General features: G+C 35.0%; 1 protein-coding gene and 1 pseudogene across 1 annotated transcript in view; one reads left to right on the forward strand and one right to left on the reverse strand.

Annotated features, from left to right (window-relative positions):
- Positions 1 to 16,180, reverse strand: part of LOC111556266 (olfactory receptor 13C3) — a 113,793-nt gene that overhangs the window by 33,529 nt on the left and 64,084 nt on the right. The gene's annotated exons all lie outside the window — the stretch shown is intronic.
- LOC101081088 lies at positions 13,674 to 14,608 on the forward strand (annotated as a pseudogene).

The following is a 16,180-nucleotide window of genomic DNA, read 5'->3' on the forward strand; positions in this document are numbered from 1 at the left end:
TTAACTATCTTCTATGGAGTATCTATTAAATACCAAAAAACATGATATGTAGTTTTTATCACATAACAGCCTTACAAGGTAGTTATAATACTCACTTTACAATTCAAGTATCTTACTCAAGGTCAATAAGTTACAAGCCAGGAAACTGAGGTCCTAACACATATGTATCCAACTCCAGAGCAAAATTCTTTCTATTATAGAAAAATGCATATTTAAATATTCAACATAATTAAAATAGCAAGCACTTTTATTGAGTACCTACTATGCATCCATAACTGTGTTAAATTCTTCAAATGCATTGCCTCAGTAATTCTCAGAATAACAACATTCTGAGAGTTTTAACTCCTAACAATATTAGGAGTTTTTAAGTTCCTCATTGTACAGACATGGAACATAGGTCTAGAGAGGTATAGCAACCTCACTAAGGGCATTGAGGTAGTGCTTAACAAACTGGACTGTCCATAACTCCAGAATCCAATGTTCTCAACCACTTTACTCTGTCTCCTAAATGACATAAAAAATGGCATAAAATGCTTTGCTCCTACAGACTCAGGCAAAACCAGTAACCAGAATATAATACATTAGAGATATCTTTATTTACCACAAAGAGCCTCATAATCCTAAAATAATCTCTTTAGTACTACATGTTCTTAAGTATTTTAATCAAACACATGGGGAATGGCTGAAGGAAGGAACAAAGAATTGTAACCTGGTGCAAGAAAGACTCAGAGGGAGGCAGCTCAAGATGGTGGCATAGGAAGATCCTGAACTCATCTCCTCCCATGGACACTACAAACCTATACCTACATATGAAATAACTCCCTCTGAAAAAGACCTGAAAGCTGAAAACTGAAAACTAAATATATTTTCCACAACAAAGAATAAAAGGTTAAATCAAGATTGGAGAGACAGAGATGTGGTGGCACCAAAAATCTCATCACCACCCTGTCCCTGTGTTAATGACCCACAATCAGGAGGGATATTACAAAGTTTCTCCCTGAGAAGCAAGGGGTTTGTGTCTCACATCAGGCACCTTAACTCTTGGTACCTGCAACAGAGAAATGAGCCCCCACAACATCTGGCCTTGAAAACAAGTGGGGCTTACATCCAGGGGTAACATAGGGCCATATAGGGAACTGATACTGCTCTTAAAAAGCTTATGCACAGAGTCATTCACCCCAGGACCCAGCACAAAAGCAACAGCTAGAAAATTACCTAGACCATATGTGAAGGAGATTCATTTACTAATCTTAAAGTGTCTGCCAGAGGGGCAGGAGCCTGTTAGAACTCACTCAGGAACAATGGCACTAGTGGGCCTATTTTTGCATTCCCCCTCTACCATGCTAGCACTAGTGCTTACAGGTGCAATTTTTGTGCTCTCCCTCTACCCAGCTAGTGCTGGTGGGTGGGCTCTGCCCCTAGGCCAGCCCAATGCCGGGCCAGAGAAGAAAAACAAGTACTTGTCTCCCATGCTTCCTTCCACAGCTCTAATAAAACCAGTGGATGTGCATAGCCCACAGAGGGAACACCCTTTCTGTGCCTGACTCTGGTGACACAGGATTGCATTTCTGGGCCCCATGGGTCTGAAACAACTGGAGAGACAGTTCTTGGCAGGTTATCACCTCCAGAGCACTGCACAGACAGAATATCAAAACACATTCCCAGTCTTCCTGTGAAAAAAAAAAAAAGGCCCATTTACTTGTCCTGGATCTTCAGCCTAAGGAGAAGGCTTCAGGATGACAACACATCTAGAGGGTACAGAAGTACTCTCAGGGAACATAGGCCAGGGAATTCCATCTTTGCATTCTCCCTTGGCCTCACTATAGCTTGCCAGTACCTCCCAGAAAAGAGCTCATATACCTGTCTGGAAACTGTCTCCAGATCACCTGGTCTGAAGGCCAGCAGAGTTTATAAATTTTGTTTCATAGTACTGTATTTATTGCTACCTGTGGGTCTAGATTTCAATCAGCCTGAAACTAGTTGCTGACTGACTTCTTTCCCTCTGGAACAATAAGAGGGCTTGGCACTCAACAAGAATATCTATCAAGAATAAATCACTTTGCTTAGACATTCATGAAAGTTAGAGAGACAACCAAAGCTAGGGCAAGTTACACAATGTTTCACTTCCTACACATGGCCACTCCTTTAAAACTGGGAGAGATAGCTATTTTTCCTGATCCATAGAAACACAGAGAGTCAAGCAAAATGAGGAGAGAGGGGAATATGTTCCAAATGAAAAAGCAAGATAAAACCCCAGAAACAAACTGCAATGAAATAGAGATAAGTAATTACTTGATAAAGAATTCAAAACAATGATCATAAAGATGATCACCAAACTCGGGAGAAGAATGGATGAACATGATGAGAACTTCAACAAAGAGACAGAGAATCTAAGAAAGTACCAAACAGAAGTCACAGAGCCTAAAGAATGCAATAACTGAACTGAAAAATACACTAGAGATTTTCAACACCAGACTAGATAAAGGAGAAGAAGGAATCAGTGATCTGGAAGACAAGGAAGTGGAACTACCTCAAAAAAGCAGAAAAAGAAAAAGAGTTCTAAGAAGTAAACATGGGTCAACATCGAACAGAATAACATTCTCATTACAGAGGTACCAAAAGGAGAAGGGGGGAAGAAAATATATTTGAAGAAATAATTCTTAAAACTTACCTAATTCAAGAAGGAAACAGATATCCAGATCCAAGAAGCCCAGAGAGTTCCAAACAAACATAAATCCAAAGAGACCCACACCAAAACACATAATTAAATGTGAAGATTTAAAGATAAAGAGAGAATCTTAAAAGAAGGAAGAGAAAAACAACTTGTTACATACAAGGGAATCCCCATTACAGTATCACCATATTTCTCAACAGAAACTTTGAGGGCCAGAAGGGAGTGGCATGATGTATTCAAAGTGCTGAAGGGGAAAAAAATCCAACCAAGAATACTGTACCTATCAAGGTTATCATTCAGAATTTAGGGAAAGAGAAAGTGCTTTCCAGACAAACAAAAGCTAAAGCAGTTTATCACCACTAAACTGGGCCAACAAGAAATGTTACAGGCATTCCTTTAAGCTGTAAAGAAAGGAAACTAATGCCACATGGTAACCACAAAGTAAAAAACAATAGTAGATACACAAAAGGAAGGAGACAGGTCTCTTATCATCACACTATAGAAAATCATCAAACCAAAAGGGAAGAAAACAAGAAAAGAAAAGCACAGAGAAGAATGACAAAACACTAGAATGTTAACAAAATGGCAAGAAGTACATACCTAACAAAAATTAAATGTGAATAATTTAAATGTGAAGTTAAATTCTCCAATCAAAAAAGGTAAATTGGATGAATGGTTAAATAAATAAGACCTGTCTATACGCTGCCTATAAATACTCATTTCTGATATAATGGTACACACACACTGGAAGTGAAGGGATGGAAAAAGATGTTTCATGCAAATGGAAGCCATTGGAAAGCTGGGATAGCTCTGCTTATATCAGATAAAACAGACTTAAAAAATTTTTTTATTCTTTATTTATTTTTGAGAAAGAGAGAGACAGAGTGGGAACAGGAGAGGAACAGAGGGGGGCGGGGGGGACACAGAATCCGAAGCAGGCTCCAGGCTCCGAGCTGTCAGCACAGAACCCAGCACAGGGCTTGAATTCATGAACTGCGAGATCATGACCTGAGCCAAAGTCAGACACTTAACTGATTGAGCCACCCAGGCACCCCAGATAAAATAGACTTTTCATACAAAGACTAATAAAAGACAAAAATAGGCATTACATAATAATAATGGGGTCAATCCAAGAATATATAGCATTTGTAAATATCTATGTACCCAACACAGGAACACCTAAATATATAAAGCAAATATTAAGAGACCTAATGGGAGAGATTGACAGTAATAGAAAAAATAATACTAAAATTTGTGTGGAACCACAAAAGATTCCAAATAGCCAAAGCAATCTTAAGAAATAACAAAGGTGGAGGCATCATGCACCCTAATTTCAAACTGTACTACTAAACTATAGTAATCAAAAAACTATGTTATTCGCATAAAAACTGGTATGCAGATCAATGGAAAAGAATAGAAAGCCCAAAATTAAACCCACACATATATGGTCAATTAGTTCACAACAAAGGTGGCAAGAATACACAATGGGGAAAGGACAGTCTTTTTAATTAACGGTGTTGGGAAAATTAGAAAGCTAAATGCAAAAGAATAAAAATAGACCACTATCTTACACTATACACAAAAATCAATTCAAAATAGATTAAGGACTTGAGTGAAAGGCCAGAAACCATGAAACTCCTAGAAGCAAACATAGGGAGTAAGCTCCTTAACATTGATCTTGGTGATATATATATTTTTAATCTGACTCCAAAGGAAATGGCAACAAAAGCAAAATTAAACAAATGGGACTACATCAAACTAAAAAGCTTCTGCACAGTGAAGAAAACCATCAACAAAATTAAAAAGCAACCTACTGAATGGGAGAGGATATTTGCTTCTCCAATATATCCAACAAATGATATAATCAATAAGGGATTAACATCCAAAATATTTTTAAAAAATTATACAACTCAATATCAAAATAACATCTAATAAAAAATGGGCAGAGGACTTGAATAGACATTTTTCCAAAGACATACAGATGAACAACAGGTACATGAAAAATGCTCAACATCACTAATCATCAGAAAAATGCAAGTGAAAACCACAATGAGATATTTACACCTGTGAGAATGGCTATCATCAAAAGGACAAGAAATGACAAGTGTTAGTGAGGATATGGAGAGAAGGAAATCTTGTGCACAGTTGGTCCAGCCACTATGGCAAACAGTATCGGAGTTCCTAAAAAATTAATAGAACTACCATATGTATGATCTAGCAATTCCACTTCTGGGTATTTATCCAAAGAAAACAAAACCTCTAATTCACAATGATATATGCACCTCTAGTTTCAGTGAAGCATTATTTACAACAGTCAACCTATATCAACAGAAGAATGAATAAAGATACATATACACACACACACAAATATACACACAATAGTATACTACTCAGCCATAAAAAAATGAAATTTTGCCATTTGTGACAGCATGAATGGACCTTGAGGGTTTTATGCTAAGTGAAATAAATCAAAGAAAGGCAAATACTGCGTAATTTCACTTCTATGTGGAATCCAAAAACAAAACAAAACAAATGAACAAACAAAACAATATTCATAGATACATAAATCATATTGAGTGGTGCCAGAGGGATGGGGAGAAGGGGGTTAAATAAGTGGAGATCAAGAGGTACAAAATTCAAGTTACAAAATAAACAAGTCATGGGGATGTAATGTACAGTATGGTGGCTACAGCCAATAACATTGTATTGAAATTTTGAAAGATGCTAAGAAAGTAAATCTTAAAAGTTCCCTTCACAAGGAAAAAAGAACTAACTTTGTATGATGTGAGCTAGTAACTAGATTTATTGTGGTGATAATTTTGCATTGTATACAAATGTCAAATAATTATGGGGTTATTTTGCCTGAAAATAATGTTTATGTCAATTATACTTCAATAAAGAGAAAAAGACTCAGAAATAACAATCTAAAAAAAAATTAAAAAGTTGTCATGAAAAAGAAGCATATGCTTTTTGTAGTTCCACTAGGAAAGATGAGAGTTTATTACAGAGAGTTATATATACAGTTAAATGTAAAGAAATTTCTGATGATGAGGACTGCCCCAAAACAAGCTGTGTGGCCTCATAAAATGCTCTAACCATCACTGGGTTTGGGGGTAGAAGATGAATATCAACCATACTGTACATGTGTCTTTGTCATCTCATATGGCTTAGAACTAAGTTAATGTAAAGATGATTTCCAGTTCTATGATCCAATTCTAAATGAATTTTACTGTTTCACTAGAATGACTGTATTAGAGTATGCATTTAATTATCTTTACCTCCCCTTTCATAATTCATTAATCATAATCTACCATGAAAGTTATTGAGATTAATCTAAAAATTAATAAAGTATAAGCATTCCTTTTGGAATGTTACAATTATTATTGCGGCATTTTTTATAGTAGTAAAAAATGAAACCAAGAAAAATGCCCATTATTTGAGAATAGATTAAGTAAATCTTGAAATGTAAATATAACAGACAACTATGTAGCCATTATAAAACATGTTACCCAATGTTAAGCATAAGAAGATGTAAATTACAGATAAGGCAGAAACTTTAAGATATATAATATGCTTCTCATGTTTATCTTTGAAATGTTTGAACCTATATTTCTGAACCCATATTTTTCTATCAGCTATGTCCAAGTTCATCTCAATGTTGTTATAGTGCCAGGTCCATAATAGGTGCTCAGAAAATACTTCATGAGTGAATAAGGAGGGGAAAGGTATGAGAAATTTTTAATAAAGTATTCTGGAAAAATAATATTTAAAAAATATAAATATTTTCCATGCATTAAACATAAATAATATAGTTATATAAATAAGACAAAAATGAAGTCATAGAAGAAAATTTCATTCATTTTTTTAGGGATCATATGAAAATCTTACCTCAATGAAAATTAAAATAAGAAGTCAAAAATAAGAAGGAAAACCACAAGTTCAAAAAAATTTGCAAAAAATGTAAAGAAGAAAATGTTAATCTATTAAGTGTTCATAGTTAAGAGGTAAGCTATCAAAATACCAACATAGTTAAGAAAATTGTGTGGATGGACAACAAAAGAGAATATATAAGCAATAAATAAACATAAAAGAAATGCTCAATCTAACTGGCAATCACAAAAATGAAAAGCTAAAAGTCATGTTTTATACAAGCAGAAAAGAATAAACACCTTCTCTGGTTCTATAATATACACAAAAAATTATCTGTGCAAATACTTCAGTGGCAATTTTGGCATATGCACTAAAAATTCTCTCAATTCTCACACTTTCATTCTATAGTCTTAATCTCTAGAGATTTAACATAAGGTCTGAGTTTTCAGTAGAAGGAAAAGTAGACTGGATAGCCTAATACATAGACATCAGTGGTCATTACATCAAGATCTCATAAAATATGAGACAAATTAAAATATTCAATACTATTAAAATTGTACCTATATTATAGTAATTCCACTTAATTATTCTTCAAATCTAATAAAGGAATATTGCAGAGACTATGAAAAATCACAAAAATATTGCTATAAAGTGGCAAAAACTAAAATGTATACTATGACTATACTGGTATAAAGAAAAAATGTATAGTGCAAGGTCTAGAACTAACAAAAATATGAAAATAAAAAAAGTTTAAAGAGGTGAAATGACTATATAGGAGTCTATTAAGATTGACCTCGTATTATTTGTGGAATAAAATGAAAAACAAATTCTTGGGTAAAGGTGAACTCTTCTGAGATATTTTGGACATATTCTGATTCCAACCTCAGCTTCTGTAGAAGCCATCAAATATAGCCATATTCAATGAATATTCCAAGAAATGTATGGTTGGGAAAGTTTTTTTTTAAGTGAAGATAATTGGGTCTTTAGAATGTGCAGAAGTCTGGGACCTTCATCTCTAGAGAATCCTAAGATACTGATTCACAACCTTAGGGATTAAATAGTTTATAAAAATAAGTGCTAAATTGACTTCCAAGAGAAGCTGAATCTCTCGAGTAAGCATCAACTTTAGGACAAATACTGGGAAACCAGAGTTGCATCATGGATCCTTATTTTTAATATGTTTTCTTTCCTTGATATGTTCTTATTAAAATTCATGTACAGATGAATTGTTTGATTGTAGCATTCTTTCTCACATTTCTTTTTAGGAAGGAGAACAACCAACTTTCAAAGTGAGAATCTTCTGGTCTCATCTGAAAAATGCAAATGGAATTCAAATTCCTGGAAATGTTTTCTATTACTTAATAGAATGGAATGGTGAGATGACTTTAAAACACAGTTGGGAGGTAAAATAAAAAGTTCTGCTAAAATCATTTCCAAATGAAAACATGGTATCAATAAATATAAGGATATTTTTTGTTGTTGAGGTGATCATTGATGGTGGGACTTTGAAAATATGTATATATATGTAACGGAAAAAAATTAATTCAGGCATCATCTTCAAGAGCAGGATATTATTTAAATTTCTTTAAAAATCCCAAAATAGCACATAGATAAGACTAGTGAAGAAGAAAAAGTTTCCTGTAATGTAACAGACCCTTATAAATAATGGGTGAAAAGCTACTGTATTCAAGTATATAGTTCACTAAAATCTTAAGTAAAAATTATCTGGAGAAAGAGCACATAATAATTTATGTATTAATCACACATAAACGATTCTCAATAAGGGTTTGAGGAAACTTGTAATTAAAGGTGTTTATGGTAAAAACAGGATTAGAAACAAAACATATGTAACAGGGTGTTGCAGTAATTATAAGTGTTAATTTGAACTTGTAGGGGTCCAAGACAGAGGAATATTAATTTTTCCCCATTTATGTAACAAATAAATTCTACCACCCTAGACCTTAATTGTCCACACCAGACAAGTAGAAAGGAATTTTTGGCTGTTTATTTTTCATTTTAATTCATTTTTGTGGTTAGTGTCTTCATAAGTGGAAGACAATAAATAGCCTTCAATGTTTTCCAAAGATGCCAATATATTTTTATGTGTATTTTCATCAGTTGGATGTTTGAAAGTCAAGCGCATCATATTAAATAGTGGTTTTATAAGAAGAAATTTTATCAATAAGTAAATGTAACATAGTGCTAAAAACGGGCTACCATAAAGATGAAGCTTTAAATCATAGTTCTGGTATTTACCAACTATATGATATTGAAAACCAGGTGTTGTATGGAAGTATTGAATCACTAAATTATACACCCGACACTAATATTACACTGTTAACCAGAATTTAAATAAAAACTTAATTTTTTTAAATGCTTATTTATTTTTGAGAGAAAGAGAGCACAAACAGGGGAGGGGCAGAGAGAGAAGGAGACAAAGGATCCCAAGTAGGCTCCAGGATCTGAGCTGTCAGCACAGAGGGCTTGAACTCACAGACTGCAAGATCATGACCTGAGCTGAAGTCAGATGCTCAACCAACTGAACAATGAAGACGCCCTTTAGATAAAAACTTCTAAAAAAAGATAGTAATCATTTAACTTAACCTTTGAAATTTCAAAGTAATTTCCTCATTGGTAAAATTCATAATAACGTGTGGGTTATTTGCAAGATTAAATGATAAAAAATGTATGAAGTGTCTCAATCTAGGACATCACATGCCAATTTCTTTTCTCTTTGTAAGCAAAAGTAATACATCTTTCCTTGTGGCATATTAGTTGAAGATTAGCATTTATAAAATCTATAAATTGAGAGTTAGCAGGCCCATTCGTTTTTGTACAGTATCAACTCTCTAAATTGATATATTTAGAAGAGCTGGAGAAGATTATAGGATTAGTTCCTCTAGTGAGAATTTACAGTACAGATAGTATGTGTTTTTCATTGAAAAATCTTAGTACTTTAACTATTAGGTCTTCAAGTAGCTAAGTCAATAAAACAAAATAAAAGATTATAGAAAGTTAGAAATTTTCCTTCTAGAAAGTTAGAGAGCTTAACTTCTGGCTTGGATAAAAAGTCACAGACTTTCCTTAGGTCTATTACAACACTAATACAGTGTCCAGATGTAGTCCCAGGGCATTGAACCACAGAGTGGTTAATTTTTATAAAACACCAGGAGTTGGGAGAGGGGGATTAGAGGTTGGCTAGGATCCAGGCCAGTTCAGATTCTTTTCAAATAGGAATGTCATCTTCTAAACAATAATTCTGTGCTAGGCATCAGTAGCCTGTAATCTCCTTTGATAACACATGATTAAGTCAAGAACTCAAGTCCCTTATCTTGGTGTACCTCCTAAAAACAAACAAACAAAAACCACTGTTATTTGGAAGCTTTTGAGAGTAGGGATTATAAATGCTTTCTGTTCACGAGAAACAGTGGGTTCCTACCAATAACCGGATAGGACACATCAGTACAGCTCAGCTTCAATGTGTAGTTTCTAGACATTTAATACCTGTACTACCTAAATTATTTTAACATTCTTTATTCTGAGTTAGTTTTCTAAAATAACTGGACACCTGCTTTAGTGTTTTTCTCTTATTTAATAATATGCTTTCTTTATGTATATCTATTTTAAAAATTTGAGTAATTCAGAAAAGTAGAAGAAAGAACTCTAAGGTAACCATTAATGTTTTGGGTAGTTCTTTCTAGTCTTTCTATTCTGTCCACGCTATCTTGGTTTAGGTTTTAGTTTTGAAAATAAAAAAAACGTTGTTTTCTTTCTGTTTCACTTAATCATTTTAATATAATTTAAACATTACTTTTATTTTAATACCAATTTGTCACAAATGTTAAATTGATAAGTGCATAATAAGTGCATCAAATTAGTATACGATAATTATTTAACAATTCCCTTAGCATAAGTTAAGAATGAAAAACTGTCTCAAAAGATAGTACCCAAAAAGCAAAGATTTAGTAAAAATGGAATTATCTAATATGCATTTTGCATGGAAAGTGATTTATTAGAAATTATCAAGAATCTTAAAATTTTTCATTCACTTATTCCCAGGAATCCATTTTTGTGAAGTAAGCTAAAATGAAGAAAAGGTTTGTCACAATGCTATTAAACAAGTGTTTATTGATTGCTTTCTAAAAGTTACACTAGCATTACAAGAGTAATGAAAGTAATTTCCTCTATGCTGTCCATTATCCTTCCCACCACCCCCATTTGAAAGCATTAAACCAGATTGGTGGTTTGTCTTATAAATGTTTGCAAGTGAAAAATTTTTTACAGCACCTATCTCTGAACTGTCAGGATACCAGATGCATACCATCATTATTTGATACAAGTAATTTCCAAATGGAATCAATTTTTAGGAGATGTTCCTAGAAAAGAAAAGAGAGGGTATTTGATCTAATTCACATCTTTCCTGAAACAACAGACCCTAGACAAATGATGTTCCTCTATCAGAATTTTATTTTCAGATTCAGAGTAGGTTGATACTATGTATCTACAGTCAATCACATTCCAATCGTAATACTAAATAGAAATATATCCTTCCTGACCCAACCCTTCTCACCCTCTTTGTAATGTATGCCTGCAAAGTATGGTACAGCTTGAATTGGATGAGAACCTCTTTTCCATAGCCAATAGACATATAAACACTGTGTTATGCTAATATGTTTCACTATTGTAAACTGAAGTTGCTATAGAAAGCAGCATAGCCTGTTGGCAAATGATTATCGCAGAAATGGCAGAGCCTATATCAGAAACAGCTTCTTGTTTAATTTTTTAATGTTTATTTATTTTGACAGAGAGAAAGTGTGGGGGAAGGGGCAGAGGAGAGGAGAGACAGGATCCCAAACAGGCTCTTCGCTGTCAGCACAGAGCCTGACACAGGGCTCGATGTCATGAACTGTGAGATCATGACCAGAGCTGAAACCAAGAGAGGGCACTTAACTTAAGAGACACTAAGGCACCCCACACAGCCTTGTTTAAAAACACTAACTAAAGGGGCACCTGGGTGGCTCAGTCAGTTGAGACTCAGACTTTTGATTTTGGCTCAGGTCATTATCTCATGATTCATAGATGGAGCCCCATGTCAGGCTCTGTGATAATAGTGTAGAGGGTGCTTGGGATTCTCTCTCTCTCCGTCTCTCTGCCCCTACCTCACTTATCCCCCTCCCGCCCCACCCATCACTCAAAATAAATAAAAATTAAAAAAAAAAAAAAACTAACTAGAAACTCATCCATTGGATCAGTCTTTTCTTTTCCTCTAGGGATGTTTTTAAGTTAGGTAGAATACCTTGAGAATGAAAGGTGTTGTCAAAATTATGTTCTTTGATTTAATTACTATAAAAAAGTCAGCTACTAATATCTACTCTTTAAATTTTTTTCAAATTAAAGTTATTTGCTCCATGTTCTATGATGCACAACTAAGATGCTTGAGCTGATCTCAAATTCATATTTTGGAAAATATTGACCCTAATTGCAAATTCAACAAATGGAAGAGAAAGTACTTTAACATGGTCAGAAACAAAACAAAACAAAACAAAACAAAACAAAACAAAACAAAAGTAGGAATTTCTGCTCACAATTTGGTTACTTGCATATATAAAATCTAAAAAACATAAAACTAATTTCAAAACACTCACACAGAAGCCTCAACTCCAAGACTCACAGAATGGTCAGTTTTGCATTGTCTACTATTTAATTACAATCCAACATACAACAGAGGCATTAGTGGCACTCTGCAATAGCATTGGAGAGAAATGGTCTAAAAGGCTTGCTAGTCATGTGAGTTCTGCAGAGAGCAGCGGCAGCAGCATCTGGGAACATGTTAATAAATTCAGATCTTAGAATCCAATTCAGACCCACTGATTTAGAATCCTTTAAGAGACTGTCCCATGTGATTTGTCTGTATACTAAAATTTGGAGGCACTCCACTAGACAGGTGGTTTTCTACCATACTGAATATTAGGATAATCTGGAGAACATATTTAAAAAGATGCCTGAGGGGCGCCTGGGTGGCTCAATCGGTTGAGCGTCTGACTTCAGCTCAGGTCATGATCTCGCTATCCGTGCGTTTGAGCCCCGTGTCGGGCTCTGTGCTGACAGCTCAGAGCCTGGAGCCTGCTTCAGATTCTGTGTCTCCCTCTCTCTCTGACCCTCCCCCATTCATGCTCTGTCTCTCTCTGTCTCAAAAATAAATAAACGTTAACAAAAATTTAAAAAAATAAATAAATAAAAAGATGCCTGATTCTCACTCCTTAGGAAATTCACATAATTTGGAGAGGGCAATAGCATGCTGTTCAGAAAGGGCAGGTGAGGGGCACCTGGATGGCTGAGTTGGTTAAACTTCTGAGTTCGGCTCAGGTCATGATCTCACAGCTTGTGTGTTTGAGCCCCCAGTCTGGCTCTTTCCTGTTACCACAAAGCCCACTTTGGATCCTCTGTCTCCTCTCTGAGAGTACTTCTCCGCTAGTGCTTTGTGTCTCTCAAAAATAAATAAACATTAAAAAAATAAAAATAAAAGGGGTGGGTGATATAAAGCCAGAAAATGCAGACTGGAATAGTGGCTCAAACTGTGTTTTATATACATTTTACCTCTATGAATTTCACTTTCCTCACATTATTATAGTGATGATAAAATGAGCAATATGTGTGAGTGTATTTGTAAATTACAAGACTCTAAACCAATGTTATTGTTAATGACTGCTATGAAATAAAATCAAGTACATAGTTATTTTGAACAGGTTAAGCACACTGTCTCCAAAATGATGATATTCAAAGTGGGGTCTGTGGATCCAAAGGACAGGAAGTAACAAATGTTTGTTAGATGCAAATAGTTCTTTCCTGCCTCAGAACTGTGTATCATAATCCCAGCAAATGGAATACAAAACCCTATAATTTTTAATAAGCTATCAATGTAATTTTTACACATCTTCAATCCCTTCCCTTAAGAGCCAGAAGAGAAATTCAAACAGCTAACCTCAGAGTTCTTAGCACCATTCCAGCTATTGTGGGCACACACTTGGTGCCCCTCCTCCAGTGATATCTGCACATGGTAATATGCAATGACGTGTAATGCTCACATGAAGTTTTCTCTCCTGGATTACTCCAGGTATAAAAAAGTAAAATGGACAGGATGAACTGGACAGAGATTGAGTTCATTCTGCAGGGACTTTCTGAGTACCCCAAAGTGGAAAAACTCCTTTTCATCATGTGCTTGATGATGTACCTGGTGATCCTGCTAGGGAACAGCACCTTGATCATACTAACTCTCCTAGATTCCCGCCTCCATACGCCCATGTACTTCTTCCTTGGTAATCTTTCCTTCCTAAATATTTGTTACACTTCCTCCTTTATACCCTTAATGTTAATTCACTTCCTATCACAGAAGAAAACCATCTCCTTCCTTAGATGTGTTGTTCAGATGTCTGTCTCCTACACTATGGGGTCCACAGAGTGCGTGCTTCTAGCAGTGATGGCATATGACCGTTACGTGGCCATCTGTAACCCTCTGAGATACCCCATCATCATGAGCAAGGCACTTTGCATTCAGATGGCAGCCCTCTCCTGGGGACTGGGCTTTCTCAACTCACTGATAAAAACTATACTTGCAATACAGTTGCCCTTCTATGGAAAAAATGTCATTAACCACTTTGTGAAATATTGGCCTTTGTCAAGCTGGCTTGTGCACATAATACTTTGATTGAGATTGCTATAATGTTGGGCAATATAATATTTTTGTGTATTCCATTATTGTAAATTTGTATCCCCCTACATTTTCATCCTTTCTACTGTACTAAGAATCAATTCAGCAGAAGGCAGAAAAAAGGCCTTCTGTACCTGTTCAGCCCACTTAACAGCAGTGACCTTTTTTTATGGGACAATCCTCTTCATATACATGAAGCCAAAGTCCAAAGACTCTGCTGTTGACAAATTGATTGCTCTATGGAGTAGTCACTCCCATGCCAATGATATGCCTATCATCTATAGCCTGGGGAACACAGAGGTGTTGGAGCTGTGAGAAAAATGATGAGTAGACAGTGGCTCTGGAGGAAAGGATAAAAAACTTACATCTTTGAGTTCATGCACAAAATAAACTCATAGATTTGAGGCAAAAGTTTTTCATATAAACAAAACAAAAGAAATAAAGATTGTAGGTAGAGTTACAGAATTTAGCAGTTGGAAAGCAATTTCAAGACAATAATATAACTTTACCTTTCATGAAAATGTTACAAAATGTAAAGACAACCAGTATAAGAAGTGAGCGTAAACTTTAAGAAATAAGAAAAAAATGAGATGAAGCTTTTCCAAGAAAATCTAGTACAGATCATCTTTAATTGATGGTGTTATATCCTAAAAAACCCATTGAAAGTTGAGAATATCACAAGCCAATAAAGCCTTTAATACACCTAATCTACTGAACATCAGAGCTTAACTTGAATATGCTCAGAACACTTACATTAGAGCACTTACATTAGCCTATAATTGGTCAAAAACATCTCATACAAAGCCTGTTGACAATAGAGTATTGAATATTTCATATAACTTATTGAGTACTGTACTGAAACTGAAAAACAGAATGGTTGTTTGGGTACGGGATGGTTTGAGTGTTATCAGCTCTTTACTCTCATGATCATGTGTCTCAGACTGGAAACTGGGGCCACTGCCATTTCCTAGCACAACAGAAGAGTAGCATACCACATGTTACTAGCCCACAAAAAGATCACAATTCAAATTTTAAAGTAAGGTTTCTACTGAATGAATATAATTTTCACATCATTGTAAAGTTGACATATCCTAAGTCAAACCATTTTAATGTATGGACCATCTGTATGTATGTCTACTGAACAAGTAAAACATGTATTTTTCAGTTCCCTTTCAAGAGAACTACTTGAGTTTTCCTGTTTGTTTGTCTGTTTGTTTGTTACTGATTTTTGTTTTACCCAAGGATTTGACCTGAGTCTAACCTAATCTTTCAGGTACATATTTCCCCTTCTTCTTTCCCTCCTTTTTCTCCCATGTTTGCACATGCTGTGCTACATTCACTATTACCTCTCCAATTATATCATGTTCTTTCACACCTAAAGACAACAGCTACTTCATCCCCATCATCACATTTCTCTTTCTATGGTAACAGCCCAGAAATCTCATTAAACACAATTCAAGTGTTAGATCTTCTACAAAGTTTACTGTGCTAGTTATTCCCTTCTCTATGCTGCCCTGAGTTTTATCTCTGTTATGGCTATTTTCCTTTTATACTATAAACATTTGTTAAATTCTGAAATCCCCCCATGTCAGAACTCAGTGTTCTCTGTATAAAGTTGAAAGTCAAATATATTTAAAACAGTAGGCACGGGGTGCCTGAGTGGCTCAGTCATTTAAGCGTGCAACTGTTGGTTTCGGCTCAGACCAAGATCTCGTGGTTCTTGACTCAAGCCCCACATTCGGTTCTGTGCTGATGGTGTATACAGAGATTCTCTCTCTCTCTCTCTCTCTCTCTCTCTCTCTCTCTCTCTCTCAAAATAAATAAATAAAACATGTAATAAAAATTACTTTAAAATGTCTTTAAAATAAAACAGTAGCCAGTATTTAACTACTAAATTAACATTTCTTTTAAAATGTTTGTTTGGGGGC

The sequence above is a fragment of the Felis catus genome, chromosome D4, assembly GCF_018350175.1.
Source record: "Felis catus isolate Fca126 chromosome D4, F.catus_Fca126_mat1.0, whole genome shotgun sequence".
In the NCBI taxonomy this organism is placed as follows: Eukaryota; Metazoa; Chordata; class Mammalia; order Carnivora; family Felidae; genus Felis; species Felis catus.